The sequence below is a fragment of the Pongo abelii genome, chromosome 5, assembly GCF_028885655.2.
Source record: "Pongo abelii isolate AG06213 chromosome 5, NHGRI_mPonAbe1-v2.0_pri, whole genome shotgun sequence".
NCBI lineage: Eukaryota > Metazoa > Chordata > Mammalia > Primates > Hominidae > Pongo > Pongo abelii.
The window spans coordinates 89,809,851-89,816,524 of NC_071990.2; positions in this window are offsets into that span (position 1 = coordinate 89,809,851).

Consider the following 6,674-nt stretch of genomic DNA (forward strand, 5'->3'; position numbering starts at 1 on the left):
TGTAGCCATTTTGATGATTTTTGGTTATTTCCAATTGCAAATGTTTGATTTAAATTGAACTCACAATTGCCTACTAACAGTAAGATTTTTAAACACAAGATCTTTATTATTTCACTTTACTTGACAACATGGAATCAGAGGGCTTTTTGGTCCCATCAAAACTTTGGATAAGTTACAATTTGAGGGGATTTTCTAACTATAAAACAAGGGCTTTCAACAATCCCTTCCAAAGTTGAGCAAAATTAACCTTACTCTTCAAATGACTAGGCATTTAATGCTCTCAAATTTTAGAAAGGATTACTATCAAAGACTGGAAATGTCCCTTTTCTACCAGACTTTCAAGGCTCTTGGAGTCACTGTTCATTCAGTCCAGTTTCCTTAACCATCCAGGTCTATTTCTTAAGTTCCTGTAATCATGTGATGCCTGAGACCAGATCCTGAATTTCAAAAATAAGAAAACAGAATTGTTTATGAAAGCTATTCAACCAAGGTTTTCTGGCTGTACTTTAGCTAATTAGAATACCCCATGTACGAATATTCCAATTTTTTTAAAATACTTTGTTAAATTCAAAATACTTGGGGGATAGATGGAAATATATGTGGCAAAGCAGGTGTAATTAACTGCTAACTGTAGACCTCTAGGTAGTGGGTATATGGATGTTCTACTTTAAAATTCAGCTACATTTAACATTCTTTTTATACTGAAGATTTTTATAATAAAGTGTTAAAGAAAATAGAGTTGGGGAAAATTAAGGCTGCTTTACTGGTTCACTCCAACATTATATATAATTTGAATATTTGCTTTTTTTTACTAATAATTCTAAAAGCTCACTTATATGTAGCATACAGCACAAATAAGCTGATCTTTTGAGGTTGTAAACTTTGAACCTTCTGAATGTTTTCCTCTGCATTTTCAAGTAGGTTGGTTAGTTGGTTATAACATCTAAAAAAACAGAACTCTAGTTAATGACAGAAACACCAAGGCCATTGTAAATAAGAGCTGAAAGATTAGAGAAACAATAACATATTTAAGCAGTGGCTTATTTAGGAAATGTGACAGATAACATTTAATGTTAATGTTAACATAAATGTTAATACTTGAAGAATAATTCGAGAAGGATAAAGAGGTAAGTTGGGATTATAAAGATTCTGAAAAGGGCTTGGTTTGGTGCCTCACGCCTGTAATCCCAGCACTTCGGGAGGCCGAGGCAGTAGGATCACTTGAGGCCAGGCGTTCGAGACCTGGCAACGTAGTGAGACTATTTCTACAAAGATTCTGAAGGGATTTATAACTGTCCATGGTTTGAGAAGAGAGTTAAAGAAATGAAAGTGGAATAACAAACTGCAAGCAGCAAAAGGAAATGTGTTTATGACGAATGTCGCCAGGCACGGTGGTGCGTGCCTGTAGTCCCAACTACTTGGGAAGCTGCGGCAGCTTGAGTCCAAGAGTTCTGGGCTGTACTGTGCTATGCCAGTTGGGGGTCCACACTAAGTTCAGCATCAATATGGTGACCTCCAGGGAAGGGGGACCACCAGGTTTAGTAATGAGGGGTGAACTGGCCCAGATTGGAAACAAGCAGGTCAAAACTCCTGTGCTGATCAGTAGTGGGATCATGCCTGCGAATAGCCACTGCACTCCAGTCTGGGCAACGTAACAAGACCCTGTCTCTTAAAAAAGAAAAAAAAAAAAAAGATGCATGTCCCCAGAAAACAAAGGGGCTGACTGAGGACTACTTAGCACTGAAGTGACTAGGGAGTAGAGTGTAAGGCAGTGTGCAACTCTTAACATTTCACTGGTTCCTGCCTTTTAAAGCCTTTAATGCTGAATTAACACCAGTGGAGTAAATGAGATGCTAAAAGCATTGTTTGAAATTATTCCTTAAGTGATGTTGTTCCACTTTCTATGATAGACACTGAAACTACAATCTTTTCGTCAAAATAAAGGGTGGACAAGGTGTGGTCACAAAAGCCCAAATGAGTATTAGTTATATTTGACCACCGATAGGCAGCTCAGAGCTTTGTATAAAGGACTATTTGTACTTTAGAATACAAAATTTTCATCCATATTTTTAAGAAGATTATAATGGAGCATATATAGAAACCTGATACATGGCACTTAATGTGGCACTGCAGATCAAGTCGCAGAAACATCACCATTACTGGTATTCAGTAATGGTGCTGGGACATTTGAATTTCTGTATGAAAAAATATATGTAAATAAAAATATACATACCATTCTAGATTTGTGTTAAGTACACTCTATGTTTGCACAACAGAATCGCCTAACGATGTGTTTCTCAGAATGTATCCTGTCATTAAATGATCTATGACTATATCCATTAAAAACTGTAATGGGCCGGGCACGGTGGCTCACGCCTGTAATCCCAGCACTTTGGGAGGCCGAGGCGGGTGGATCAGGAGGTCAGGAGATCGAGACCATCCTAGCTAACACGGTGAAACCCCGTCTCTACTAAAAATAGAAAAAATTAGCCAGGCGTGGTGGCGGGCGCCTGTAGTCCCAGCTACTCAGGAGGCTGAGGCAGGAGAATGGCGTGAACCCAGGAGGCGGAGCTTGCAGTGAGCCGAGATGGCGCCACTGCACTCCAGCCTGGGCGACAGAGCAAGACTCCGTCTCAAAAAAAAAAAAAAAAAAAAAACTGTAATGAACATTCTAACTAGAATATTAGTATTTTAAATTCAGCTACATTTAACACTTTAAGGCCAAAATTTTAAGGTTTACTAACAACAATGAATGTTTAAAGATGTTTTTCCTAATAGTCTTATGAAATTATATAAATAGTGGCCAGGTGTGGTGGCTCACGCCTGTAATCCCAACACTTTGGGAGGCCGAGGTGGGCGGATCACAAGGTCAAGAGATGGAGACCATCCAGGCCAACATGGTGAAACCTTGTCTCTACTAAAAATACAAAAATTAGCTGGGCGTGTGGCACACGCCTGTAGTCCCAGCTACTTGGAAGGCTGAGGCAGGAGAATAGTTTGAACCTGGGAGGCGGAGGTTGCGGTGAGCCAAGATTGCACTACTGCACTCCAGCCTGGCGACAGAGTGAAACTCCATCTAAAGAAAAAAATATTATATAAATACTTCACAGTGTTAAGATAAATTTGAGTAACACTTTTTTTTTTTTTTTTTTGAGCTAAGGTCTCGCTCTGTCACCTAGGCTGGAGTGCAGTTGTGCAAACACCGCTCACTGTAGCCTCGACCTCCTGGGCTCAAGTGATCCTCCCATGTCAGCCTCCTGAGTAGGAGGACTACAGGCCCACTCTACCACACTCCGCTAATTTTTAACAATTTGTTGCAGAGACAGGGTCTTAATATGTTGCCCAGGCTAGTCTTGAACTCCTGGGCTCAAGTGATCCTGTGGCCTCAACCTCCCAAAGTGCTGGGATTACAGGCGTGAGCCACCATCCCTGCCCCTTCTTATTTTAAAAATATAAGATTGCTTAGAAGAGTCTGACAAGTTAATAGCTTATATCAATTCTGAAAAGATATTTAACAGAGTAAAATTGTTACTATGAATCCGATACTGCCTCACAAGTGTAATTCCCCCAACCCACAAAAGTCCGTTGATGTTTTCTTATTATTAAAAGAAACAGGGTATCAGTTGGGGCTTAGAAGGCTATTTTATATTGAGATTTTTGTTGACATTAAAGTCAATTTAACAGCATTTTAAGTCCATACTATTAGGAGTAAGCTAAGAAAACTGGAATGTAGTTTTTTTTTTAATTTTTATTATTATTATTTTTTAATAGAGATGAGGTCTCACTATGCTGCCCAGGCTGGTCTCAAACTCCTGAGTTCAAGTGATCCTCCCACCTCAGCCTCCCAAAGTGCTAGGATTACAGGCCTAAACCACCGTGCCTGGCCATAGTTGTTTCTTTAGATAACAGGTGATCAGTCTTATAAGCTACATTTCTGTAAAAATAAAACAGGTGGTCACAAGCAAATACTAAGAATTCTGGATCGTGTCCCTCCATCTACCTCTAAGAAGTAAATTTCTAAAAAGCATGTAGTACTTATGCATTTGGTTAATAGAATTTTACTCCTAGAGAAGTAGTAATTTTGCGTCTTGCTTCAATTACACATTTTCTGAGGAACTACTCACCTTACACAAGCTTTTGCACACACAAAACCAAACAGTAATGAACATGCAAGCAATGTAGTTATAGGACTAAACATTAACTACTGGCTAGGCAGTCTCTCGTGAAGAGACTGACCCTTTAATCTACCAATATTCTGAAAGAACCTGAAACCTGACACACAGTAAGAATTTTTTTTTTTTTTTTGAGATGGAGTCTCGCTCTGTTGCCTAGGCTGGAGTGCAGTTGAGTGATCTTGGCTCACTGCAGCCTCTGCCTCCCAGGTTCAAGTGACTCTCCTGCCTCAGCCTCCTGAGTGTCTGGGATTACAAGTGCCCACCACCATGCCTGGCTAATTTTTGTAATTTTAGTAGAGACAGGGTTTCACCATGTTGGCCATGCTGGTCTCGAACTCCTGACCTCAAGCGATCTGCTCGCCTCAGCCTACCAAAGTGCTGGGATTACAGACATCAGCCACCGCACCAGCCTCTTTATTTTTTTTTTATTTTTTGAGACAAGAGTCACTCTGTTGCCCAGGCTGGAGTGCAGCGGCACCATCTTGGTTCACTGCAACCTCTGTCTCCCAGTTTCAAGTGATTCTCCTGCCTCAGCCTCCTGAGTAGCTGGGATTACAGGGTGTGCCACCACACCCGGCTAATTTTTGTATTTTAAGTAGAAACGGGATTTCACTATGTTGGCCAGGCTGGTCTTGAACCCCTGGCCTCAAATGATCTGCCCCACCCCCTGGAACCTCCCAAAGTGCTGGGATTACAGGCATGAGCCACCGCACCCAGCCTAGATATTTTAATTTGTAACCTATTTACTAGTTTATAAACAGATGTAGGTTGAGTATGGTGTTTTGAATTATGTGAACCAAACATATACCTAGGGTATCCTCAATACCCTATTTTCATCCAGGGAGTGATTTAAATGCTAAGGTTGCATAATCCACATTTAGTACTAGGAAATGTTTTCCAAATATTTAAATAAGAAAAATGAAAGAAGAAATTGACATTTGAATGCCTATCAGGTACTTGGCATTCTGCTATGCATCTTTTTTTTTTTTTTTTTTTTAACCCTAACAACCCAATGGGGCAAATATATCCACATTTTACAGGTAAAGAAACTGAGGCTCACAGATGTTAGGTAACTTGTCCAAGGTTCCATAGCTAGTAAATGTGTATAGAATTCAAACTGAATTCTGACTTCAAAATCTGTAAATGTCTCACTGAACCATTGGTCCTTAAACCCTTGGGAGTCATGGACTTGTTTCAAAATTGTATAAAACGACATCACCTTTCTTTGGAGAAATGCACACACAGTAGTTTTGCATTTCGCTTTACAGGGCCTAGACCTGAAGCTCTGGGTCTATTATGCCACCAGACTGGGTCTATAATGCACCAGACTGTACTGCATTAAGTAACATATATCTATCTATACAAGTACCCTACATATTCTACTACCCTCTCTGTCTTTGGAAAACAAATTTAATTTTTAAATCTAAGAAATTATAATTTTATTTATTTATTTTTTGAGACAGAGTCTTACTCTGTAGCCCAGGCTTGAGTACAGTGGCACCATCTCGGCTCTCTACAAACTCCACCTTCCGGGTTCAAGAGATTCTCGCGCCTCAGCCTCCTGAGTAGCATGCGCCACCATGCCCGGCTAATTTTTTTTGGTATTTTTTAGTAGAGACCTGCTTTCACCATGTTCATCTGCCAACCTCAGCCTCCCAAAGTGCTGAGACTGCAGGTGTGAGTCACCACGGTCAGCCAGAAATTTAATATAGTTTAGAAGGATTACAAAAGTATTTCTACATACCTTTAAATTTTGACTAATTTTGCCTCTGGCAATGGGATCAAAATAAATGCAGCAATTCTTATTTGTAATGCAACAGCATGTCTTAGAATAGTTAGATCTCAAGTAAACTTTACAAATAAAGTACTGGAATTAATTTACATTTAAAAATAAATTAGCCCAGTGGCCTAAAATTAAATCCGAGGCTCCAAATAAAAATTTCAGCAAATTCCCCTATTATCTGTTAACACCGAAAAATATCAGCTGCTATAAATTATTTATGCATTATTCCTGGGGAGAAAGCAAGCAAGGAGCTGTCATGGCAGTCTTTATTTTCTTTGACCCTAACTTATCCTCTATGATCCTGAATAAATGGTAGGTAGTACCCATGCACTAAACTTGGGAAGTACTTAAATAAATATAGTCTCTTTAAAAGAACTGATCACAGATGTCTAAAATTAAAACATTTGATTTATTAATAAACAACTTAAAGTATCTCTCTTAAATGGGCCAAGAAACAATTCTGGCAAAAGTGAACCCTAGATTATAGATATTCCCAGAAGACAATTTTCCAGGATACCCAGCCAAACAATTTTCACCTAGTCACAAAAGTCATTTTCATTGAAGCCTACAGTCATTTCTTTTTCTAATTCTATTCTCTCATTTCTTTCTAAACATGATTTTAATAAAGCATATACCTGTCAAAGACTTCTCTTTGCAAAAGACGTGGGAACAGCAGTCAGGAAGAGGATCTGAAGCCCAGTCACTCTACAGATCCA